The sequence below is a fragment of the Podarcis vaucheri genome (genome assembly GCF_965113315.1).
Source record: "Podarcis vaucheri genome assembly, chromosome: 3".
In the NCBI taxonomy this organism is placed as follows: domain Eukaryota; kingdom Metazoa; phylum Chordata; class Lepidosauria; order Squamata; family Lacertidae; genus Podarcis; species Podarcis vaucheri.
This window is the reverse complement of record NC_138761.1, coordinates 123,803,298-123,830,667: the sequence shown is the minus strand read 5'-3', so window position 1 is coordinate 123,830,667 and position 27,370 is coordinate 123,803,298. Positions and strand designations below refer to the sequence as shown.

General features: G+C 40.5%; 1 pseudogene across 1 annotated transcript; it reads left to right on the top strand.

The window, feature by feature from the left end:
• Nucleotides 1–1,150: 1,150 nt before the first annotated feature.
• LOC309528840 (cytochrome P450 2K1-like) lies at nt 1,151–26,951 on the top strand (annotated as a pseudogene). Its single transcript, XR_014224693.1, has 9 exons — nt 1,151–1,373; nt 3,530–3,692; nt 5,845–5,994; nt 6,416–6,576; nt 8,160–8,333; nt 10,207–10,354; nt 19,311–19,496; nt 25,991–26,132; nt 26,509–26,951. The product of XR_014224693.1 is annotated as a cytochrome P450 2K1-like (transcript).
• The last annotated feature ends 419 nt before the right edge of the window (nt 26,952–27,370 follow it).

Here is a 27,370-nt window from a genome sequence, read left to right as displayed (position 1 = left end):
TTTTGTGAATATCTATCATAGTTGGTGAACAGTGAAGGGATCCTGTGCAGACATAGATGGAAATCGGATAACTATCAGAGGGTTGTGATAGTTCTCTCTCTCATTACAGTAATTCACAGTTTTAATAAAATAATGCCATATCAATCTGAATTGGAGCTTTTGATTAAGAGTGCAGATGCACTTATCACTTTTTAAGCCTGGATGTTCCACGATTTCAAAACAAAACCCCAGAGAATTCTCTACCTCCAAGAAAAAAAACCCCTCCAACAAAACAGATATCTAAATATGAGTAACACATGTGCATTTATTTTGAAAATAATTATCAGAGAACTCTTTGCTGCTAGTTGCATGAAGTTGGCGCCCTACAAGTCTTGATCCAAGGGAGGGGGCGAGGAGCCGTGGCTGTGCCCTCGCCCCCCAACATGCACGCGATTCAGGCTGAGCGCTGCACCCCATTTGGGATCAGGGCCGGCAGGCAAGGCTAGGTGCAGTGTCGGAGCTGACTGAGCCCCCTGGCCATGTGCAGTCTACCTGCACAGTGGGTAGGGGGCTACTGCTGATCCAACCCATGTAAACAGTACTCTGCACAATAATCAGCAGGTGAGAGGCGCTCATTCAAAGCCATTCCTCAGCTGCTCGATGGTGTTTCTGCAGGGGAATTCCAGATGAAGGACCCTCCCACCAGCCGCTCCCTGCCTTAGCCCAGCCTCTGGCCAAGCGAGCATGCAAGGCTGGAACGTTTCCTCTAACTTGAGCGAGCCCAACCCCCTGCAATGTAGGAATCTCCGCTAAAGCATCCAGGACAGATGGCCACCCAACCTCTCCACAAAACCCTCCAACGAAGGAGAGTACGCCCCCTTCCGAGGGAGACTGTTCCACTGAGGAATAGATCTCACCACCAGAAAGTTCTTACTTCATGCACATTTAAAAATGGATTTTGAACCTCTTACAGTGCAGGGCATTGGGCCAGGAGCAGAGCAAGGGGGTTGCGGAAATTTTTTTGTCACCCTCCCCACCCACGAATCCCAAGCTGACAGCGAGCGGCCCCAGCAAAGTGGTGAAGCCCCCCCCTTCCCCCTGGCCTGCTGTAGGCTTGGGAGTCATGGGGGGGTGACAAAAAAAATTCCACACCAGGTACCACCTGAGCTTTCATTATAACCACTGCAAAAAAAATTGCTTCCTGAAACAAAATGGATTGGATGGAGCCGATTCCAGCATTGTTCCTCTTTATCCTTATGGTTTACTTTGTTTTGAAATTGGGCACTTTCTGGAACAAGAGCTCCCAAAATCTTCCACCAGGACCAAGGCCTTTACCTCTCATTGGGAATCTCCACATCATGGATCTGAAGAGGCCTCACAGAACCATGTTAAAGGTAAAGATTCCAGTGCTTCTCATGGCAAGGCTGAAGGGTACTGGGGCAGCCCAGTCAGATGAGCGGAGTAGAAAATTATTATTATTATTATTATTATTATTATTATTATTATTATTATTATTATCATCATCATCATCATCATCATCATCATCATCATCATCAATAATGCATTACAATTTTGTTCTTTTAGAGCCTATAAATCTCATCTCCCCTTTGTGTGCTACAGAACCACCTCTTAACTTTCCCAGTCATAGGACCTAGTTGCAATTTATAACTGGTAATTTGAACAAGGTGTCTGGGGGTGTCTGGTGTCTAATCCCGTTTGACTCTGCCTCCATTTTCAAGGATGCAAAAGTGCCAATGCAAACCTTGCCTAGCCTCCTCCTTCAGCCTATCTTTCTAAACTAGATTTGAGAGGTGCCATTAAAGGTATAATCACTTTTATCCTTGCAACTGCCTATTTTGTTCTGGTTTTCTGATTATTCCTAGCAAATATTTGTTCTGCCACAACTGAATAATAATAATAATTTATTATTTATACTTTGCCCATCTGGCTGGGTTTCCCCGGCCACCCAACAGACTAAGAATATGATAAAACATCAAACATTAAAAACTTTCCTTAAAAGGACTGCCTACAGGTGTCTTCTAAAAATCAGATAGTTGTTTATTGCCCTGACATCTGATGGGATGGCGTTCCACAGGGCAGGTGCCACTACCGAGATGGCACTCTGTCTGGTCCCCTGTAACCTCACTTCTCGCAGTTAGGGAACTGCCATAAGGCCCTGAGCCCCAGACCTGAGTGTCCAGGCTGAACCTTGGGGATGGAGATGTTCCTTCAGGATAGTGGGCCGAGGCCATTTAGGGCTTTAAAGGTCAGCATCAACACTTTGAATAGTGCTTGGAAACGTACTGGGAGCCAACGTAGGTCTTTCAGAACCAGTGGTATATTGTCTCAGCAGCCACTCCCAGTCACCAGTGTAGCTACCGCATTCTGGATTTGTTGCAGTTTCCGGGTCACCTTCAAAAGTAGTCCCACATAGAGCACCTTGCAGTAGTACAATCAGGAGATAACTAGAGCATGCACCATTCTGGCAAGACAGTTTGCTGCGTACCAGATGGAGCTGGTAGACAGCTGCCCTGGACACAGAATTGACCTGCCCCTCCATGAACAGCTATGAGTCCAAAATGAATCCCAGGCTACACATCTGGTACTTCAGAGGCACAGTTACCCCATTCAGGACCAGGAGTCCTCCACACCTGCCTGCCTCCTGTTCCCCCAAAACAGTACTTCTGTCTTGTCAGGATTCAACCTCCATCTGTCAGCCACCATCCATCTTCCAGCTGCCCCCCAACACTTACACAGGACCTTCACCGCCTTCAATGGTTTTTATTTAAAAGAGAGGTAGAGCTGGTTATTATCCGCATACCCCACAAGTGAGAGCCCAGGGGCCTGAACACTCATCCCCCAACACCACTTTCTGGACACGGCCCAGGAGAAAGGAGCGGAACCACTGTATAACAGTGCCCCCAGATCCCAGTCCCTCTAGACGGTCCAGAAGTATGTCATGGTCAATGGTATCAAAGGCCACTGAGAAATCCAACAGAACTAGGAAACAGCTTTCACCTTTGTCCTTAGCTGGCCGGAGATAATCGAGCAGCACAATCAAGGCAGTTTCAGTCTCATGATGAGGCTTGAATCCCAAATGGAAGGGATCCAAATGGCCCGCATTCCTGGAGTTGTTCAGCAACCACCCGCTCAATCACCTTGCCAAAGAATGGAAGATTTGAGACTGGGTGATAGTTCACCATACTGGCTGGGTACAAAGATTTATTTTTTAATAAGTGGCTTTATAACCACCACTTTCAGCAGGTTTGGGAAGGCTCTTTAACAGAGTGAAGCATGCGCCACCCCGCAGAACTTTTATGAGCCAGGATGGGCAAGGATGAAGGAGACAGGTGGTCAGTTGCACTTGTCCAAGCAGACATTCCTGGAGTTGTTCAGCAACCACCCGCTCAATCACCTTGCCAAAGAATGGAAGATTTGAGACTGGGTGGTTGTTAATGCAGTCTTGGTTCTGTCAGAGATGATGTACATTAATATATTCTTTGGGTATGCCAGAACTCTGTTTCTCAATTTTTCTTCTGTTGAATTCCAGTTGTCAAAGCAGTATGGCCCTGTCTTCAGCATCCAAATGGGACCCCAGAAAACTGTGGTGTTGACAGGATATGAGACAGTAAAGGAGGCTCTGGTTAATCAGGCGGACGCATTTGCTGACAGGCCCATCGTTCCATTATTTCAAGAGCTTGCACAAGGCTTTGGTGAGGCACCTCCCTTTCTATTGGAACTGGTAATGCTTGCAAACACACACTGGTCCCACCAGGTGAACACAATGTGTTCCCAAGAAATGGTTTGTAAGATGAGTGTTTGCAAAGCAAGTCTTCGAAATCCATTGTTTCCTGTGGGGGAAATCCTTGCCAATTTTTCTTTTCTTTTCATTTCTTTTTTTATAAATATTTTTATTAGATTTTCCATAATTTTTACAAAATTATACATCCATTTTTTAACTTAAACCCTTTTTTCCAAAACTTCCCTCAACTTGTCTGATAATTTTCCGTTTGTTTTTTTATCCTCGTCTCACATTTCCCAATATTATATTGCACTCACATACTCTTAATCACATCATATTTTTTAAACAATATTTCTAACAGTAATTTCACAGAGCTTCTTGAAAGCCAACGAACGTTATTTGCTCATCACAGAAATTTTTAATATATTCTGTAAATTTCTTCCAATCCTCGGAGAATCTCTGGTCACGTTGGTTCCTAATTCTCCCCGTCAATCTGTCCATTTCTGCGTATTCCATCAGTTTCATCCCCCATTCTTCTTTCGTGGGCATCTCCTCCTGTTTCCATTTCTGTGCCAGCAAAATTCTGGCTGCTGTTACTGCATACAAAACTAATTTCACATCTTTTTTACTAATTTCATTATCCAGTATTCCCAATAAGAAAGCTTCTGTTTTTTTAACAAAAGTATATTTCAACATTTTCTTTAACTCATTATAGATCATCTCCCAGAAGCTTTTTACCTTCTTACACTCCCACCACATATGGTAAAATGTTCCTTCTGTCACCTTACACTTCCAACATTTATTACACACTTTATACATTTTACCCAGTTTTACTGGTGTTATATACCATCTATATAACATCTTCATAACATTTTCCTTAATCGTTGTACAAGCTGTAAACTTTAACCCATCCTTCCATAATTTAGTCCATTTCTCAAATTCAATATTATATCCGAAATCTCTAGCCCAACTAATCATTACAGATTTAACCTCTTCGTCCACAGTATTCCATTCCAACAATATTTTATACATTTTAGATAAAATTTTCACTTCATTGTTTAAGATTTCTTGTTGAAATCTAGATTCTTTTTCAGAATATCCCCTCTCTAAAAACTCTTTTTTAAACATTTCATTTAACTGAAAATAATGCAGCCAATCCTTAACATACTCTTTTACTACTTCATATGGTTTCAATTTCCACTTATTTCCTTCCCTTTTTAATAGTTTCTCATATGTTATCCACCTCCCACTCATATTTATCTTTTTAATACTCATAACCTCTAATGGTGATAACCAATGTGGAATCTTTGGTTCTAATACATTTTTATACCTATTCCAAACTCCAGTCAAAGATCCTCTAAAGATGTGGTTTTCAAACCCTTTATGTACTCTTTTTTTATCATACCATAAATACGCGTTCCAACCGAATCTATTATCATAGCCTTCTAAATCCAATAATTCAATCCTTGCCAATTTTTCAACCCACCTCAGTCCCTTTAACATTGACAGAGTATCTGCAGGCATTAGGCTGAGAATGTGTCACAAAAAGTGTCACCTGTGGATTTCTGCAGATCAAGCTAAAATGTTAAAAAGAGTGGACCAGGTCAGCCTTTTTTGGTCTTGACTTTCAGTGGATAAGTGGTGCTCTGTTGAAGAAACAAAATTGGAGACCATTTAAAGCAAACCTTTCCCATTCCCACCTTCTTCCAAACAGCCATATTGTAGAGGAGGGGGAGAATGAGACAGGAGGATTGCGAATAATAGTCACACAGCAAAGTAATTCCACACACCAAGGGGAAACTGACTGACCATTTTCTGCCCCAAACTATATAGAGACGAAAAATGAAGGAGGCATAATGGAATACAAAATAACAAGCGGAGTTCTGCTGGGACGCCTGACATGTAAAAACCACCCTCTACTCTATCCTACACTTAGTAGGGGAAAATATTGTTCAATGTGTTCTCAGGTCATGCTCTGATGACACAGCTGCCAGCTCCGAAGTCTGAGTGGGAGAATAGCTGGGATCCATTCTCAGTTCCATGGAAGAAATGCAGAACACAATTTATTGATATTTTTGTACAATGGCCATGCAGGCATGAAAGCTTTCCTCCCATCTCTTCAGGTGTAATTCTGTCTAATGGTGAAAACTGGAAAGTGATGCGGCGGTTTGCTTTAAGCACATTACGGGACTACGGAATGGGAAAGAGGACCATAGAGGACAGAATTATTGAGGAATGCAGTGTCCTGATAAAGAAATTTGAATCTTACGAAGGTGGGTTGGTGTTTTCCTCTGGTGCATAGCTATACTAGCATAGTTTAAAGGTGCCAAGACTATTGCGTTACATATTCCTAAATTCCAGAAGCACAGATCCCAGGGTTCCCTGCAATTGGTCTCTTCCTGTAATGTGCAGATTGTACTGCAATAACTCCTGTGACTTCCAAGCATTTCTTAGCCCAGCTATGGCCACATCCAGCAGCACTTAAGATCAGTTTATTTATATTGTTTAATGATACCCCCCAACTTGCGTTAGCAAGTTCTATATCTTAGCAGAGGAAACAGGAAGTTTTCTCCTGGCTGGTAGGAAGCATCCCATAGAATGTCCATTCTCGGAATGTTGTTCTTGACTCCTATGTTTTTTACATCCCACATTTTTAAAAGAATATTTTTGTTTAACTGTCATATTTATGTATAGGAAACCCATTTGAGACCACCACAATTATGAATGCAGCTGTTGCCAATATAATAGTGGCCATACTACTAGACAAGCGATTTGATTATGAAGATCCCACATACATAAGACTTCTGAAGTTGGTCAATGAAAGTGCCCAGCTTTTTGGAAGCTTCTCAGTCACGGTAATCTATTTTTTCCATTTAAAACAAACAGTTGAGGGGCCACCAGGTGGCACATTGGAAGATGGCCGACAATAACATCTCTCCGACCCACACGAGGTAATTAAGAGGCTGCTATGGGAAGTATGCAGCCTTCCCGCCCCCCCCCCCAAGGAGATGGGGGGGGACTGCCTTGCCAGCGGTGTCCATAATTCACCCCCGGATTCAAAAGAAGGGGGGTGCGGACACTTGGCAAAAGCCCTCGGGTGAAGTCGGCTCTTCCTGACGCTGTCTCCAATCAGCGCACTGGGTCGCTTTAGCTCGAAATATATAATTGGAAACATATAATTGGAAAGAAGCTAAAGCACATACATCAAGCGAAGATCGGGAGTTAAGACTGCTGAATAATGGATCTCTGTGAGCGGAGCGACGGGCGGGACAAATAAATCAAGTGATGAATCACTATTAAGAGACTGGTATGTTTGGAGTGAAACGGAAAGGGGGTGGAGGAAAAAACTTTTATTTCTGTTGCCTTATGTGAGTATTAATAACCCTCCACCCCAGAGAGAAGAATCATTGCATTGTATTAATCACAAGCAGGAATTTAAGAACTGTGTGGAGTGAATTATTGATCAAAGAGAGGATTGGTAAACATTGGAGAATGGAGGAAAGTTTTATGACACAGTTTTAAATGGCGTCTCGCTAAGACAGGCTTACCTAAGAAGGACGGGGGGAGGAGAACCAGGGTCATCGGAATGTGAATGATGTTTGGAATGTGATCTAGACCTGGCAGAGCCCTCTGAGATATGCTGAGATATGCTTGGCAAGCCTGGGAAAATTAACAGACAGACAGAGGGAAAGATCTTTGTGGAGGTGTAGAAATGGCGTCTGTCCTTATGTGATATGATAATTGGAGAGTGTAAAACCCACACAGAGGATGTTTGTTTTCAACCCGCTTGTGAAGATTATCAGAGATCGCAAAGAAAGAAATATATGATAACAACAAGAAGATGAAGAAAGTAACAAAGAGACTATCTGGACAGAACTGGATAGAACTGTCTAATTAAAGCAGCAATATAAGTGATGCTTGGACCCCTGTTTGGAGCTTGAAGTATAGGTACCCCCAACAAAAATTTAAAAATCTGGCTGTATAATTTGGAACTAATGTTATTTGGAAATAATGTGATTTGATTGGCCTGTTAATAAAAAAATATATCAGAATAAAACAAACAGTTGATTGTAATAACAGTATTCACTAGAAAACACAGAATATTGATATCTTGAGAAACCTGGTGGTGATTCAAAATATTTAGAAAACTCACACGGTACAGTCATCCTGTAAATATAATAACGTCTCTTTTGCACACACGCTTTCTGGCCTCACTGCCGTTAGGACTCCAAGGACAAGGAAGAGCAAGTGGTAGTTGGTTCCATGATGGCTCCAAGGGCAGATCTCCCTCTCTGAAGGTGAACCTCCAGAGGAGAACTGCCATAGCCTATTAACCCAGGGTTGCACATAAATTATGCTCTGAGAGACCCAGCAGAGAGTACAATACTGAGTTTTTCTAATGTCTCTTTTTCTTTTTTTCACATTTTTATCCTTTCAGCTGTATAACATGTTTCCTGCTCTTGGTTTTCTTTTGGGGGCTCGTAAGACTGTCATCCAAAACAGAGATGAAATGTTTGCCTTCATAAATGCCACCTTCATAAAACACCTCCGAGATCTGGATGAAAATGACCAGAGGAGCTTTATTGACTCATTTCTTATCCAACAGCAAGAGGTAATTGAGTCTTTTAAGTTGGCCCAGAATAAGTGTTGCCATTTTCAATTCATGTTTTGAGGGCATATTCGCAAGTGAATGCATAAGTTGTAGTCAGGAAGTCTCACTTCAGAAGGGACCAACCTGGCATACTTCCTCCCCTTTCCCAATAGTCAGCCATTGTTAATGTGTTACAGAAGTTGCCTCTGCAGGGTCAATGGTTGCATGCTCAACAGCATTTCTGGGGGGGGGGGAATCCCTGATCAAGAAAACATGTAATTATAGATAATTATGTAGTGATGAGAGGTAATCAAGTCATAAATATTGGTTGCCAGACTCCCTTTTGATACAAGGGATGATGTGCTGGTCCCGGGGGGGAGGTACTAATACCGTATCCGAAGTTCAGTCCAGAGTCACTAGCAGGGTAGACGATCACTAGATGAGACGCGAGGTCCAAAACAGGGAGCCAGGTGGGGAAGCAGGAACGCTGGTAGGGCAGCAGCAGGAAGCCAGGCGGGTAACAGGAACACTGGTGGGTCAGCAGCGGGCAGCCGGGCGAGGAACAGGAACACTGGAGAGTCAGGAGCAGGAAGCCGGGCGAGGAACAGGCACACCGGGAGTGCAGATCTAGGTCTGGGTAAAGCAGGTACTCCACAACGACGTTGCTCCCGCAACCTGGGACCGGGCTGCCTGACCTTTATCTTCTTCTAAGGCCGGGGGTGGTCCCGGCCCTGAGGAGCCCCGCCTCTCCCGGCCTTAAGGCGAGCACTCCTCCTGGGAGAGACCAGTTCCCTTCGCCTCTCTGCCCTAAGCCTCTGCAGTTCAGGAGAGGCCGAAGGGTTACTGGGCCCCGGGGGAGGCTCACCTGTAGCCACTGAGTCTTCCAGCACCTCTGGGGCCAGAATGGTCTCACCTGGTGCCTGCCCCTGAGGATCTGGCACAGGTGCAGGCTCCTCAGCATCTAGACCTTGCCCCAGTTCAGCCGGCCCTGGAGGCGGGGACTCCTGTGCCGGCTGGGATTCCTCCGGTTCACTCTCAGACTCGGAATCCCAGGCCATCACAGACGATGGGATAATGCCTCATGTGCTGAGAAGAAGGCATTCTTCACACTGGAGGAGATAGGAAGCTTTGAGGGTGGGGAGGCATCTCAGAGCAAGGAAAAAAATAGGCCCAATCACCCTTAAATATGGCTTCAGTTCTTTTAACCATTACTAAGATTGGAAATGAATATGAATTGGAGTTTCTACTTATCAATTAATTAGCACCCAGAAAAGGAAACAGGTGGTTGGGTGACAACAAAGTTCTAAATAACAGGTTGGAAATTATTTCTAAAATCTTAATCTAATTACTGATGAGTTTGAAGAGTTAAAGCAGATATACAGGCCTGATGTGCTAGTCCCATGGGTTACCCGAGAGGCGAGGTCCAAGTCTGTGGTCAAAGGTGCAACGTGGAGGCAGTCCATAGTAGCTAAATCTGGGTGCAGGGCAGGGAGTTGGGTGAAGTCAGGAACAGGCAAGCAGCGAGACAGGGCGGGTCATGAGCTCAGGCAGGAAAGCAGGACAGGGTCCAGGCAGGAACTAGCAACCAACAATGTTTCTCCTGCAAGTTGGGACTGGGGCTGGCCGGCTTTTATCTGCCCCGAGGCATAGGGCGGCCCCGATCCTCTGGTGACTTGCCTCTCCTGGCCTGGAGGCGAGCACTCCTCCTGCAGGAACCCTATATCATCATGATGGCATAGTCTGGAAAACCTGCAATCTCTCACTATTTAGCGACTGGGGTGATGTGCAATGATACTTTGGATCATTGGGTCCAGTCAGGTATTCATTTTTATCTTTGCACATGAAATTTTCTCACTACATTTGTTTTAATCAGTTCATACTCTTTGCAACCCAGGAGGAGAAGAAGAAGACGACGAATGCATATTTCCACAATGAAAACCTAAAAGCTGTTGTGGGTAACTTATTTGCGGCTGGCATGGAGACCACTTCTACCACACTGCGCTGGGGACTGTTACTAATGATGAACTATCCTGAAATTCAGAGTGAGTGCTTTTCATTGGGTTGGCTTCCATTATTCTGAGAAATCTTAATTCCAGTTACAGTGGTACCTCGCAAGACGAATGCCTCGCAAGACAAAAAACTCGCTAGACGAAAGGTTTTTCCGTTTTCGATTTGCCTCGCAAGACGAATTTCACCTATGGGCTTGCTTCGCAAGACAAAAACGTCTTGCGACTTTGTTTCCTTTGTCTAAAAACAAAGACATGTTAATTTATTTTCCCTTCAATTTTTGAACTGCTCTTTACAGTATGTGTGACTTTAAAGAGCAATTAATAAACTGTTGTTGTACCAAATTTGGCTTTGTTTGGACTTTTTTTGACCATAGGAACTCATTAATTGATTTTCAATGCATTTCTATGGGATTTCGTGATTCGCAAGACGAAAAATTCGTTAGACGACAAAACTTGCGGAACGAATTAATTTCGTCTTGCGGGGCACCACTGTATATGTAACTATTAGAGAAATGAAATATTTATAATTTGCACACACACACACACACACACACACAAATTGTTCAGTCATAAGTTTTACATTTCAACCTGGACTCACTTCTCCCTCTTTCTGTGGTTCTTTACATTTCATTTCATATTCCTGCATACTCCAGATTATCTCAACATATTCTTCTATATATATATTCCCGTATATATCCAATAGATTTATTGAAACTGTGGATTTTTACATTAATCCTGCCAATGTCTTAGTATGTTTACAGTTTGTTTGTAAATACACAATAAACCATTTCCATTGCTTTCTAATAATAATAATAATCTTGTTCTCCCAGTAAGTTTTGCTATTTCTGCGTAGTCCATTAATTTCTGTATCCATTCTTCTCTTGTCGGGACCTCTTCTTCCTTCCATTTTTGGACAAATTACATTCTTGCAGCTGTGGCTGCATACATAAATGAATTTGTATAAATTTATATAAATGGCATACATAAATAAATTTCTAAATATTCTATACTAAATAAATTTCTAGGTAGTTCTGATCTCATAATTTCCAAAAGAAAAGCTTATGGTTTTTTAAGCATCTTAAACATCTTTTTCAGTTCATCATATATCATTTCCCAGTAAACTTTAACCTTGTTACAAGACCACCACATATGAAAAATAGTACTTTCTTTCTCTTTACGTTTCCAGCACATATTCAGTTCAGATTTATACATTTAACCAATTTACTAGGTGTCAGGTACCATCTATGTAACATTTTCATATAGTTGTCTCTTAAACAATTACATTCTGTAAATTTTATATCCACATTTGATAAACTTTCCCATGCCTCCATTTCTATATTATTACTTATATCTATTGCCCAGTGTATCATTGAAGATTTCACTTGTTCGTCCTTTGTCTCCCATTCCAATAAGATCTTATACATTTTAGATATCACTTTAACATTACAGTTTAACAGGTCTCTTTCTAGTTGTGATGTTTGTTGCCCAACCCCCCGCTTCATATCCCTTTTAAAGACTCCATTCAAATGATGATATTGTAACCATGTTGTTAACATCTCTGATAAATCTTTTTTATAAATTAATTTACCGGTAAATTCTCCAAAGGTGAAAGCCATAGTGGTGTTTTGGTCTCCAACAGGTTTTGATACTTATCCCATACTCTTTACATTTTTTCCTGATTATATGGTTTGTAAAACCTTTATGTACTTTCACATTTTCATACCTCAAGTAAGCATGTCAACCAAAAATATTATCATGACCTTCCCAATCTGAAATATGTGAATTATTCAATAACAATCATTCCCTCAAACAAAATAGACAAGGTGCTTCGTAATAGAATCTCATATGCAGCAGGAAAAAACCTCCTTTCTCTTTCATCTGTCATTTTTTTATGTTTTATTCTTATTTTTCCTTGTCAGATATATTTAGAAATATATTTTTGCCATTTGTTGAAACAATTTGTTGTCCTGATCACTGGTATTGATTGAAGCATTCTATGACCTTTTAAAATGTGGTTTTTTTGTAGGGAGGTTATTGGGTGGTTGTTTTTATTTTGATTATGTATTTTGTGGTTTTATATTTTGATTTTATTCTGTGAACCTCTGGATATAGGATAGTATATACATTCACTAAATAATAATAATAATAATAATAATAATAATAATAATAATAATAATAAACAAAAAGAATATTGTCAGTAAAACATTCATTTTAATGGTTGAAGTAATGAAAGTTCCATTCTCCTCCATATTTGCAAATTTATTTTAACATCCTCCCAAGTTTTTAAATAATTATCCTTATAGAAATTTATATTCTTGCTCTTAAATACCCACCCACATATTTAATCTTCTTTTCATTCTTTAAGATGGATAAACTTTGTAATTTATTTATTTTTACTCTCATCATTCGTATTTTTTACCAGGAGTTTAGTTTTATCTTTATTAATTTTAAGACCTGCTATTTCTAAAAAAATAAATAAAAAATCTTTTCCAATGCCTTTGGGATTGACTCTATTGGTTCCTCAACAAATATCACCACATTATCTGCAAAAGCTATATTATATTATATTATATTATATTATATTATATTATATTATATTATATTATATTATATTATATTATATTATATTATATTATATTATATTATATTATATTATATTATATTATATTATATTTATTATATTATATTATATTATATTATATTATATTATATTATATTATATTATATTATATTATATTATATTATATTATATTCTCTTTCCCGCTTTTATTCCCGCTTTTTTTCTTATTACATCTTATTCTTTGTGCCAAAACTTCTAAAACTGTTATAAACAATGAAGGTGACAGTGGGTAACCATGTCTACTTCCTTTAGTTATTTTACAATTCTCAGTTAAGACTTCCGGGGTGGCGCCACCGGCAATGGCGGACTCCCTCTGAAACAGAGGGACAAGCTCCGCAAGAAACGGGTCTTTCCGGCTATGGCGAAGCGGGGACCCTTTAGAAATCACAGGCGGATGAAGCCTGTGACCTTGGGACTTGGCAGGCACCCTTAGCGCCCCCCAACCCGCAAAGGAACCCAATAACGGGCTCCGAAGTGAAGAGGGGGAAGTGGCGCGGTGCTGAGAGTGTACCGCTATTTCCATGGAGCGAAGCCGCACAGCCGCTGCTGGGGAGCGCTGCCTTTTTCCTGGACAATTTGGATTTTTTTTAAAAAAAACCATGGTGAGTACCTAAACCTTGGAAAATCGATTCACAATTTAAGGAATTGGGAAAGAAAGGAATCGGGCTCAAAATTCATTACAATTCGGCACTGAAACGGAAGGTCTAACAGGAAGTCAACCTTCCGTTTTTCTGTAGTCAGAAGAAAGAAAAGACAAAATAAACTGGAGTCTTGAAAAATCATTTTAAAGGAGCGGATTTCATCGCCTAAAATAGCTGAATCCCCCCTTCGGCAGCAGGAGGAGAAGGGGGTGCTTTCTTTGAACTGTTTTAACCTGCAGAAGTAAGTTTAAAATAAAGTAATTTTCCACCGTCCTGACCCAGGGAGCGGGGAGTCAGGATTGATGTTTGAAGCTCATTGACCAGGACAGAAGCTGTTTGACAGATAGCTAAAAGAAGGGGGAAAACTGGAATTCCACTGTCTTTTTCTTTTGCAACTTAAAAATAACAACGATAGACAACGTATCTAAAAGTAAAAGAAACTTTGGGGCTGGATTTGTAATTTGCAACAGATGTTTTCCCTCTAGGGGGGGATAGTGAAACTGTAACTAGGGAATTTCCAGCCGCTACAGTATAACCCGTGGGAATTGAGTGGTGACCTTGAAGGACAATGTGCTCAGAAATGTTGTTGTGCTCTTTTCTCAAAACAAATGCTTTACTGGAAGAAATTCATGAGGGAATGAATTTGATAACTGATTTGGTTGGAAATCTTAAGCAGAATGTGGGAAATCTTGGACTGGCAGTAGAAAAAAGTATGGAGTTTACCCAGGAATTATACCAGGACTGTGCCTTGTCAGAACAGAGGAAAGAAGAAGATTCTGCTGAACTTTGGGAGTCAGAAATGGAGCCACAGATGGAGGTTGTGGCCCTGCAGGAACATGAACCTTTGGAATTGGCAATTGACTTTCGAAAAAATCAGACTCGGAAAGATGAAGTTTCGACTGGACTGGAAATGGGGGGTTGGATTGACCCCCCTGAACAGGGACATATGGACTTTCCGAGTGTGGTAGTGGATTGTGAGAGGCTTGGAGATATGGGGATCCCAAAGTTTGGAGGGACTTTGAAACATGCATTTAAGTACTACATGGAGCTCAGTTTGGACTGTGGAAAAGGGACCTTTTGGTTGGAAGGAGGTAAAAGCATTATTAAATTGGAGACCACACGTGTGAAAAGAAAACATGAAGAAAAACAGTGGAAGGGACATGGAAGGGATTTAAGAGCCTCAGATATAAGATCACCAGGTTAATGTGCCAGCTTAATGGGATAAATGGACTGACAAACCCGGGACCTGGGGGAAGGGACGTTGGATGAAGACTTTTATCTTTTGTTATTAGGACAATGTTATATAATTGATGAATATTAGAAGGATGAATGAAATGAAATTGTTTGGCTCTGGTATAAAAGTTTAAGGGATTAGGAAAGAATATAACAGTTAAGAGAAGTTATCAAAAATAAAATTTAGGTTAAGGTTTTTTATAAGACAATGAGGAGAACAGAGTAAGGTAATGTAATGAAAGATTAGAATAGGGTAAAAACTTGATGGTAAGGATTTGCTGAACTAACAAATTGAACTGGAATACAAAAAAGGGAGGGATGAGGAGGTCTGGGGAAATAAGTGTATGAAGATATGTTACGAGCATTAATGTGTTTTTAACTGTTTCTATTTTCTATGGTTTTTTCTTTTTTTCTTTTTTTCATTTGTTTTGCTATAATTTGGAAACTTTAATAAAATATCATTAAAAAAAAATACAATTCTCAGTCAATACATTACTTACTGATGGATCAGTATATATTGCCTTAACTCCTTTTATAAAACAGTCTCCACAAACCATATATTCCAAAGCCTTAAACATAAAAAGTCCCAGGAGACATTGTCAAATGCTTTCTCGGAGTCTAAATGCTTTCTCTTTTAATACAGTTTTCAACCTATTAGCTAATATGTCTGCAAACAGTTTATAATCCTTATCCAATATCGAAATAGGTTGATAGCTCTTAACCAGCTTTGGATCTCTATTTTGTTTATGAATCAAAGTTATGTATACACTCTTCGGGGATTTGGGTGACTCTTCTGTATTCATAGAATCATAGAATCATAGAATCATAGAGTTGGAAGAGACCACAAGGGCCATCGAGTCCAACCCCCTGCCAAGCAGGAAACACCATCAGAGCACTCCTGACATATGGTTGTCAAGCCTCTGCTTAAAGACCTCCAAAGTAGGAGACTCCACCACACTCCTTGGCAGCAAATTCCACTGTCGAACAGCTCTTACTGTCAGGAAGTTCTTCCTAATGTTTAGGTGGAATCTTCTTTCTTGTAGTTTGGATCCATTGCTCCGTGTCCGCTTCTCTGGAGCAGCAGAAAACAACCTTTCTCCCTCCTCTATGTGACATCCTTTTATATATTTGAACATGGCTATCATATCACCCCTTAACCTCCTCTTCTCCAGGCTAAACATGCCCAGCTCCCTTAGCCGTTCCTCATAAGGCATCGTTTCCAGGCCTTTGACCATTTTGGTTGCCCTCCTCTGGACACGTTCCAGTTTGTCAGTGTCCTTCTTGAATTGTGGTGCCCAGAACTGGACACAGTACTCCAGGTGTGGTCTGACCAGAGCAGAATACAGTGGCACTATTAGTTCCCTTGATCTAGATGCTATACTCCTATTGATGCAGCCCAGAATTGCATTGGCTTTTTTAGCTGCCGCGTCACACTGTTGGCTCATGTCAAGTTTGTGGTCAACCAAGACTCCTAGATCCTTTTCACATGTACTGCTCTCAAGCCAGGTGTCACCCATCTTGTATTTGTGCCTCTCATTTTTTTTGCCCAAGTGCAATACTTTACATTTCTCCCTGTTAAAATTCATCTTGTTTGTTTTTGCCCAGTTCTCTAATCTGTCAAGGTCGTTTTGAAGTGTGATCCTGTCCTCTGGGGTGTTAGCCACCCCTCCCAGTTTGGTGTCATCTGCAAATTTGATCAGGATGCCCTTGAGTCCATCATCCAAGTCGTTGATAAAGATGTTGAATAAGACCGGGCCCAAGACAGAACCCTGTGGCACCCCACTAGTCACTCTTCTCCAGGATGAAGAGGAACCATTGATGAGCACCCTTTGGGTTCGGTCAGTCAGCCAGTTACAAATCCACTGAGTGGTAGCATAGTCAAGACCGCATTTTACCAGCTTCTTTTCAAGAATATCATGGGGCACCTTGTCAAATGCCTTGCTGAAATCAAGGTAGGCTACATCCACTGCGTTCCCTTCATCTACCAGGCTTGTAATTCTGTCAAAAAACGAGATCAGGTTAGTCTGACATGACTTATTTTTCAGAAATCCATGCTGACTATTGGTGATCACAGCATTCCTTTCTAGGTGCTCACAGACTGTTTGCTTAATGATCTGCTCCAGAATCTTCCCTGCTATTGATGTCAGACTGACTGGGCGGTAATTATTTGGGTCCTCTCTTTTCCCCTTTTTGAAAATAAGGACAACATTTGCCCTCCTCCAGTCTGCCGGGACTTCGCCTGTTCTCCAGGAATTCTCAAAGATGACTGCCAGTGGTTCTGAGATCACATCTGCCAGTTCTTTTAATACTCTTGGATGCAGTTCATCTGGCCCTGGAGATTTGAATACATCTAAACTAGCCAAATATTCTTGTACTATCTCCTTAGTTATTCTGGGCTGTGTTTCCTTTGCTGAATCATTTGCTCCAAATTCTTCAGGTCGGGCATTGTTTTCTTTATCGGAGAAGACTGAGGCAAAGAAGGCATTGAGGAGTTCAGCCCTTTCTGTGTCCCCTGTTTGCATTTCACCATCTTCTCCTCTGAGTGACCCCACTGTTTCTTTGTTCTTCCTTTTGCTACGAACATACCCATAAAAGCCTTTTTTGTTGCTTTTAACCTCTCTAGCAAGCCTGAGTTCATTCTGTGCTTTAGCTTTTCTGACTTTGTGTCTACACGTGCTGGCTATTTGTTTGAATTCCTCTTTGGTGGTTTCCCCCCTTTTCCATTTTTTGTACACATCCTTTTTTAATCTTAATTCAGTTAAAAGTTCTTTAGATAGCCACCCTGGCTTCTTTAGGCACCTTCCATGTTTCCGTCTCATTGGTATTGCCTGACGTTGTGCTTTTACTATCTCCCTCTTAACAAACTCCCAGCCATCATGAACTCCCTTTCCTTTTAGTATTGCTGTCCATGGGATCTCACCCAGCACTTCCCTAAGTTTTATGAAGTCGGCTTTCTTAAAGTCAAGAAATTGAGTCCTAGTATGCTTGGCTGCTCCTTTCCGCTGTATAGTAAACTTCAGAAGAGCATGATCACTCGCGCCTAATGATCCTTCCACATCTACCCCACTAACCAGGTCATCGACATTGGTTAGGACCAGATCTAAAATGGCTGTTCCTCTTGTTGCTTCTCCCACTTTCTGGACAATGAAGTTGTCTGCAAGGCCAGTGAGGAATCTGTTTGACCTTATGCTCTTGGCTGAGTTTGACGTCCAACAAATATCCGGGTAATTGAAGTCCCCCATTACTACTATCTCCCTTCCTTTTGCATGCTTGGCCATCTGTTCCAGGAAGGCATCATCTATGTCTTCCGTTTGGCTTGGGGATCTATAGTAAACTCCCACAATGAGGTCTCTGTTATTCTTCTCTCCCTTAATTTTGACCCAAATGCTCTCACTTTGGCTTTGAGGTTCTAAATCTTGGATCTCTTCACAGGTATACACATCCCTGACATATAACGCCACTCCTCCTCCTTTCTTGTCTGGTCTGTTTCTCTGAAATAGATTGTATCCCCCCATTATTACATTCCAATCGTGGGACTTATCCCACCAGGTTTCAGTGATGCCTATTATGTCATATTTAGTTTGCTGTACCAAGAGCTCAAGTTCAAAGTTATAGTCAAAGTTATAGTCATAATATCTTTTAAAGGTTGCATTCGGTAATCTTGTAATTTTTTTAATAATATATGCTGAAACTCCATCAGGTCCAGGTGCCTTCTGTAATTTTGCCTGTAAAATTACTTGCTGTAATTGCATCATTGTGATAGGTCTATTCAGAAATGACATTTCAACTTTTGGTATCTTAAGCAGTCTGTTTTCTTCTAAATATTTACCCATTTCTTCTACGTTACCTCATTTGCCTTAATATGGTGCTGTATAATAGATTGATCTATTATTTTTTCAGATTTTCCACAACTCTGCCTCCTACATTTATTCTATCAATGCAGTTTTTTCTTCTTTCTTCTTTATTTGCCAAGCTAATAGTTTCCCTGTTTCTTGGAGGCATATAACTTCCAAGTTTAACTTCTTTACAACATGATCAATTTTATTCACTTAGTCTTATTATTTTGCTTATTTACATTCCCAGTTAGAATTTTCAAAGCCATCTTGTTTCCTATTTATTTGTCTTTTGCCTCTACCTCTGTTGAATCTTCCTCTTCCTGTCCAGCTTCCCTTCCAAATGCTCTTTCTCCAGCTAACTCTTTCCCATATTTTGTCCAGAATTTGTCAGGGTCTGGAGGATCCCCAAATCTTTGTTTTTGACCTTCATATGTAAAAGATACCACTTCAGAATATTCCCAGCGGTGATATTTTAATAATCATCCTGGATGAATTTCTCTCCCTCAGTATATCAGGTTATTGTATAAATTATTTGTCCTTCTTAAAAATACATTTGTTAAATTCTAGAGAGTAAATTTGTGAGCCTATGGAATTGTAGAACGAATTTGTGGCAGTTTTATGCTTCAGAGATTAATTTTTAAGAGACCTAAGTCACAGAGATAATCTGAGCAGAAAAATAAACAAAGGTTGTTGGATCTTCTCAGCCAAGAATTGAACACCGAACAAAAATGCCTTATACAGATGCTGTGGTCCATGAGATCCAGAGATTTGCTGATATTATCCCAACCAACGTGCCACATGCCACGGCTACAGATGTTACCCTCAATGGCTACTTCATTCCAAAGGTGATCCTTATCATTGAACTGCTGCCCACTAGTTACAATATATTTTAAGGCTTTCCTGGGAGTAAGCCCCTTGGACTTCCTTGTGGGTGACATCTGTGCAGACTTGTATAGGATTGCACTGTAAGCTTTCAATCTACCCTTAGGAAGCTGTCAGGCATCAGCTTCAACCCATTAAACAGATCTCTCTCTCTCTTTTAAAAAATATTTATTAAAATTTCAACATATTACAAAAATAAGAGGGGGAAAAATAAAAGAAAGGAGGGGAAAAAACAAAAATGAAAATACAAAGTAAAAAACAGTTAAAAACAAATCAGTCTTTCCATATCTTATCTTTCATTTGCTTGTTTCCCTGACCTCCTCACACCTCCCTTTTTTGTATTCCAGTCAAATTTAGTTAATTCAGCAAATCCTTTCCCTCTTTGATTTTATCCTAATCTTTTATCTTAATATATTATAACTTTACATCCATTTTTTACATATTCCTTTATAACATTACTGCTAAAAACCATTTAACTTCAATCCAACATCATTCTAACATTCATTAATTTTGCAGTATTTCTGTAGATAGTCTTTAAATTTCTTCCAATCTTCTTCCACCGACTCTTCTCCCTGGTCTCGGATTCTGCCAGTCATTTCCGCCAGTTTCATATAGTCCATCACCTTCATCTGCCATTCTTCCAGAGTGGGTAAATCTTGTGTCTTCCAACACTTTGCAATAAGTATTCTTGCTGCTGTTGTAGCATACATAAAGAAAGTTCTATCCTTCTTTAACACCAATTGGCCAACCATGCCCAGGAGAAAGGCCTCTGGTTTCTTCAGAAAGGTATATTTAAATACCTTTTTCATTTCATTATAAATCATCTCCCAGAAAGCCTTAATCCTTGGGCACGTCCACCAAAGGTGAAAGAATGTACCTTCAGTTTCTTTACATTTCCAACATTTATTATCGGGCAAATGATAGATTTTTGCAAGCTTGACTGGTGTCATGTACCACCTGTAAATCATTTTCATAATATTCTCTCTTAAGGCATTACATGCCGTAAACTTCATACCTGTGGTCCATAACTGTTCCCAGTCAGCCATCATTATGTTATGTCCAACATCTTGTGCCCATTTAATCATAGCAGATTTCACCGTTTCATCCTGAGTATTCCATTTCAACAGCAAGTTATACATCTTTGACAAAATCTTGGTTTTGGGGTCTAACAGTTCTGTTTCCAATTTTGATTTTTCCACCTGGAAACCAATTTTCTTGTCCAAATTATATGCCTCCATTATCTGATAGTAATGAAGCCAATCTCGCACTTTATTTTTTAGTTTTTCAAAACTCTGCAGTTTCAATTTTTTTTCCTCTTGTTCCAAAATTTCCCAATATTTTGGCCATTTGGCCTCCATATTGAGCTTTTTCTGAGACTTCGTTTCCATCGGTGACAACCACCTTGGGGTTTTATTTTCAAGTAGGTCCTTATATCTTATCCAGACATTAAACAATGCTTTCCTGACAATATGATTTTTAAACGCTTTATGTGCTTTGACCTTATCATACCACAAATATGCATGCCATCCAAATACATTATTAAAACCTTCTAAATCCAAAATGTCTGTGTTTTCAAGAAGCAGCCATTCTTTCAGCCAGTAAAAAGCTGCTGATTCATAATAAAGTTTAAGGTCTGGCAGGGCAAATCCACCTCTTTCCTTTGCGTCCGTTAGTATTTTAAATTCTATTCTAGGCTTCTTGCCCTGCCAGACAAATCTAGAAATATCTCTATGCCACTTCTTGAAACAATCCATTTTATCCAAAATCTGCAATGTTTGAAACAGAAACAACATTCTGGGCAATACATTCATTTTTATTGCAGCAATACGGCCTAGCAGTGAAAGCTTCAAATTTGACCAAATTTCTAGATCTTTTTTCACTTCAGTCCAGCATTTTTCATAATTGTCTTTAAATAGATTCCCATTTTTAGCTGTCATGTTTATCCCCAGGTATTTCACTTTCTTAACCACTGTTAAACCTGTCTCATTCTGAAACCTCTCTCTCTCAACCGCTGTTAAGTTTTTCTCTAAGACCTTTGTTTTTAACTTATTCAGTTTAAATCCTGCAACCTGACCAAATTCTTGGATCAGTTCCAGAACTCTTTTAGTACTAGATTCTGGCTCCTGTAATGTCAATACTAAGTCATCTGCAAATGCTCTCAATTTGTACTGTTTAGCTCTGACTTGTATACCTTTAACCAATTGGTCCCTTCTAGTCATATTCAGCAGGACCTCCAGGACTGATATAAAAAGCAATGGGGAGATTGGGCAACCTTGTTGTGTCCCTTTTTCTATCTTGAATTCCTCCGTCACCACGTTATTAACAATTAATTTAGCCTTTTGTTCTGAATAGATTGCACTTATACCGTTTCCAAAGCCTTGACCTACCCCCATCCCCTGTAGATTCTTCTTCATAAAACTCCAAGAAATGTTGTCAAAAGCTTTCTCCGCATCCACAAATATCAAAACTGCCTTGGTATTAATATTCACTTGTAATTTTTCTAAAATATTGATTATGTTTCTCATATTATCAGACAAGTGTCTACCCGGGAGAAAGCCTGCTTGATCTTTATGAATCTCTTCCACTAACACTTTTTTTAGTCTTTTAGCCAAAATGTCTGCAAAGATTTTATAATCCACATTAAGCAGTGATATGGGGCGGTAGTTCTTAAGCTGCGTCTTTTCAGTCTCTGTTTTCGGTATAAGTGTGATATACGCTTCCTTCCACGACTCTGGTGCCCTTTCCCCATCCATTATTTCATTACACACTTCCTTTAAAGGTTGTACTAACCATTCTTTTAAAGATCTATAGTATCTAGAAGTCAATCCATCCGGTCCTGGAGATTTACGTAATTGCATATTCTGAATGGCACCTTCTACCTCCTGTTCAGTTATTTTATAGTTCAGCATTAATTTATTTTCTTGAGAGATTTTTTTGTAATCCATTTATTTTCAAAAATCGATCTACATCAATTTCTTTCTGTGGCCCTTGTGTATATAGTTGTTTAAAATACCTCTGGAAACAGTTTCTAATCTCGACTGGGTTCTGTATGTTCTTTCCTTCCACTTCTAAATTTATAATAGTGTTTAGTTTTTGTCTTTTTTTCATTTGCTAGGCCAACAATTTCCCACATTTATTAGCCGACTCAAATGTCTTTTGTCTCATTTGTTTAATTTTCCATTCTATCTCCTGATTCATCATTTTCATATATTGTACTTGATATAACTTTATTTCTCTCAAGATCTCTTGTGACTTTGGTTTTATTCTCAATTTCTTTTCACTTTCCTTTATTTTCTCCAAAATTTTATCCTTCTTCTCATTTTGGATTCTCTTCTTCATTGCATTCTGTTGTATCAGGAACCCTCTCATAACTGCTTTGCTTGCGTCCCAGATTACTCTTTTTTCAAGATTAGTGTTCATATTTATCTCAAAATAGTCTCTCAAGGTTTTTTGGGCCTTCTTAGTCACTTCTTCATCTCTAAATAAGGTGTCATTCATCCTCCATCTGAAAGAGCCAGTTGGTGTTAGTTTCATCTCCATCTTCACAGCATTATGGTTGGAGCGGGTTTTTGGACAAATTTCCACTTTTCTTGTCTTTGGTGCCATTCCTCTAGTTACCCATATTTGGTCAATTCTTGTCCATGTCATTTTGGCTTCAGAGAAGAAGGTTCCCTCTCTACCCAAGGGATTCTTTGTTCTCCAGATATCAACTAAGTCCAAGTTGTCTGTCATCTCAAAAAATGTTTTCGGTAGTCTACCATCCTTAGTGACTACCTGTCTTTGTGCCTTGTCCAGATTTGTGGATACCACTCTGTTCATATCCCCCATCAAAATCACATTATAGTCCAAATAGTCCATCAAAGTCTCATGCAACTTTTTAAAGAATTCAGATTTCCCCTCATTTGGTGCATAAACTCCTACTATTAAAAATTTCTCTCCTTGTATTTGAATTTCGATTGCCACAAATCTTCCTTGGTCATCTTTAAAGATAAATTTCGGTGATAATCTCTCCTTTGCATAAATCACTACTCCTCTTTTTTTAACTTTGTCCGATGAGATAAACTCCTGACCCAGTCTTTTGTTAATCAATACTTTTCTATGTAGCCTTATCACATGTGTTTCCTGTAGACAAATCAAGTCCAATTGTTCCTTTTTTAATAAATGAAAAACTCTTTTCCTTTTCTGGGGGGAGTTGAGACCATTCGTATTCCAGCTTAATAGTTGCAGAGCCATGATGTAGTTACTTTGCTTTTCCTCCAATTTGTGCCAAGTGTTTGTTCTTGTTCTGTTGGTGGTATTGCTTTCTCTAGGCAGTCCAGTCCAAAAGGTAGTGTTGCAATGTCTAATATTCCTCTTTCTGGTGCTCTTAGCTCTTCTCCAGATTCTTTCTGCAGGTCTTCTCCGTGGTCTTTCAAAAATCTTTCTTTGTCGTCCACTGATCTTATTTTTATCTTTCTTCCTTTGAAGCTGAAAGACAGGCTTGGGGAAATTCCCACCTAAAGATAATTCTGTTGCTTCTCAACAGGGCAACCAAATCTCCATAATTGGACCTAAGGTCCAAAAGGTATTTCGGAATGTCTTTAAATATCTCCACTCTTGACTGATGTATTTCCAAAGTCTTCTGACAGTGCAGACTCAAGATTTTGTCTCTCTCCTCTTTTGTTCTGAGGGTGACCAAACAGTCTCTCACCCTGTTCTTCTTCCCCCCTCTTCCAAGCCTGAAAGCACTCACTATCTTAAAATCTTCCTTCTCCAAATCTAGGTCCCCAAAGTCTGCAAATTCCTGCATGAGAAAGTCAGTCAGATTGTCTTTCTCAAGTTCAGGTACAGCCCTGATCCTCAAATTCGTTTGTTTCTCCTTCAATTCAATCATAGACAACATTGACCTGTGGTCCTCGAGTTGCCTATGTATCGGTGGTATCTTTTCTTCTACAGCAACTGCTATTTCCTTTGCTTCTTCAGCTGTCTTTCGGGTCAAAGTGGATTCCTGCAGCAGTTTCTCAATAGTTTCTGTATTAGTATTCACCTTCTGTCCCAGATTATTAATGCTTGTAGTATTTTGATCAATTTTAATTGATGCTTCAGCTACTTGTTTACTTAATTTTTCCAAAGATTCATTAATTTTGCCTAGTGCCAGAGCTAAAACATCTTCAGATGCCATTCCTTTTGGTTTAGGTTGTACAGATGCAGCCCCTGATGGTGCAGAGGGGCCAGATGCTGATGCTCTTCGCTGCAGCCCAGTGTCTGGGCGAAAAGATCTACCAGACCTCGTTGTTTTTTCTTGAGGCAAATCTATCTTTTCTTTTCCATCTGCCATAACACTCTAGTTAAAGCCCAAGGTCAGTCCCACAGCCAGAATTTGTTTTGAAGTGGAAAATTCCCCTGGCCCAGTTATTGTTGTAACAATTTCAAACTTCCTCTAGGGGGACACAGTAACAGTCAAAACTTGTTGCATTAAAAAAGTAACCCTTTTTAGTCCCCCAATTCACAAAATAGACAACAGTTTCAATTTCAATTAGTTTCCAGTTACTTCAAAACAAGGAGAAGCCAGCCAGAAACATTGTATCTCTATTGCAGAGTTAGCTGTCAAAAAGTACTCTATTCACCAACAGCGCATTTCACAGTACTGCATTCTTATTGTCCATTGGCAGCCCGTTCCCAGGTTTTAAGCAGTGGATTTTAGCTTCCTTTCCTCTCTTTTTGCAGGAAGATATAGTTCACACCTTTCCCCCCTCCTCTCCTGCAGCCAAGGGGGGAAATCGCTTGTTTTGATGTTAGGATTATAGTCCTTTTCAAACAACTTTCCAGGTCTTAGCTTACAAATTCTTTGCTTTACTCTATTTACAAGAAACGGAAGGCGGACTTCCTGTTTATGCCTACCCGCTTCGGTGCCAAATTAAGTCTTTGTTTTCCTTTATTTCCAAATTTAACCTACTCACGGGTAGTTGTTTTTGTAGCCAGATTGTCACAGGAAAAAGGCAGCCCTCTCCTGTAACGGCTGTGCGGCTTCGCTCCATGGAAGAAGCAGTTGACTCTCAGCACCGCGCCGCTTGCCCTGCTTCGCTCCAGAGCCCGTAATTGGGTTCCTTTACAAATTGGGGGGGGCATGAAAGGTGCCCGCCGAGTCCCATGGTCACAGGCTTTACCCGCCTGTGATTTTTTAAAGGGTCCCCGCTTCGCCATAGCGGAACAGACCCGATTTCTGTAGAGCTGGTCCTTCCGAGTCAGAGGGAATCTGCCATTACCGATGGCGCCACCCCGGAAGTCCTCCAACCCATTAAACAGATCTCAGTGGAAAGGAGCACAAGGTTGGAAAACAAACCATTTCTAGTGTGAGATCATGGTCAAACAAAAGACATTTCTCAGATTAACTCAAATCTCATTTCTCCTACACTAAATATTTATTGTACCAGAGGCATATGCTTTATATTAAAATGACTCTTGCTTTGCCTTGCAGGGGACATTCATCATACCATTGCTGTCCTCTGTGCTGCAAGATGAATCTCAATGGGAGAAACCACATAAATTCTATCCTGAGCATTTTCTTAACTCTGAAGGAAAATTCGTAAAGAGAGATGCTTTCATGCCTTTCTCTGCAGGTAACTTTTTTTACTTTTGTGTATACCTGCATAGTGTGTACTTAGTCAATGGGATTTTTACACGCATGGAATGTAACCTATTGTGAAAAGGTAAGAATCACATCCGTTGCTGTGGCCATTTCTGCCACTAGATCTGGCCACCATTGGTGTGCGGTCCCTGGAATGTTGCTCACCTGGGAATGGGGCCTTCAGGCTGAAAAGACACCCCCCCCACCCCAGCATTAAAGGATGGCTCGTATTGGGAGTTCATAATTCTTTTAAGATGGGCACCATGAGCTGTTATTTTATTTCTGCATTTCCTTCTGCTTCAAAATATTAGGGATGTTATTAAGCAACTGCTAAACCCAGTTTCTCTGCTGCCTATGTTTCCTTACAGGTCGGAGAGCATGTTTAGGTGAGACTCTTGCCAAAACAGAGCTCTTCCTCTTCTTCACAAGTCTCCTGCAGAGATTCACCTTCCAGCCACCCCCTGGAACATCTCAGGAAGACCTGGACCTTACTCCTGCTGTTGGGCTTACAACATCGCCCATGCCCCACCAGCTCTGTGCTCTGCCACATTTCTAAGACTCACAAGCTCCTGGCTTGCTTAGCCTACATGTGTGTGCAATGCAAGCCTTTCTTAAAACACCCCTGTTCTGCAGGGGTATTTGGGTTGAGTAGCCTAGTGGTGGAATTGGTGCATGCTTTGTCACAAACCTGAAGTGTTCCCCTTTACCTGCCATACTGCCGAATCCTGTGAAACTAATACTGGAGCATCTCTTAAATAAAACCTGGCCCTGAGTTCTTATGACACTTGAGGCATAGAGATCAATCAACAAATCTGGTTGCATGTATTCCCATGTTAACATGTACTTTCAAAGATCTTGAAGCATCATATTCCCAGGTAGATGTGCAGAGAATTGTGATCAAGACGAAAAAGGGTCTGGAAACCATGCCTTATGAGGAATGGTTGAGGAAGTTGGGTATGTTAACATCTGTGGCTGCAATGTATTCTGATTCTGAACTGTATTTGTTGTTGTCAGGCAATGGCTTTGTTTCCTCCGGGTTCTTTAAAAAGTCTGTAATAGATCTGGCAACTGGGTTTGCTTCTGGCATCTCCATGCTGCCAGTTAATTCTGTGACTTTCTGCTTCTGGCTTAGAACAGGGACATCCAACTCCTACGAGATTGCGATCTACTCACGGGGGGGGGGGCGGACTGGAAGCCAAAGTTGTCCAGCTGCTCTGAGGCAAAAACAAA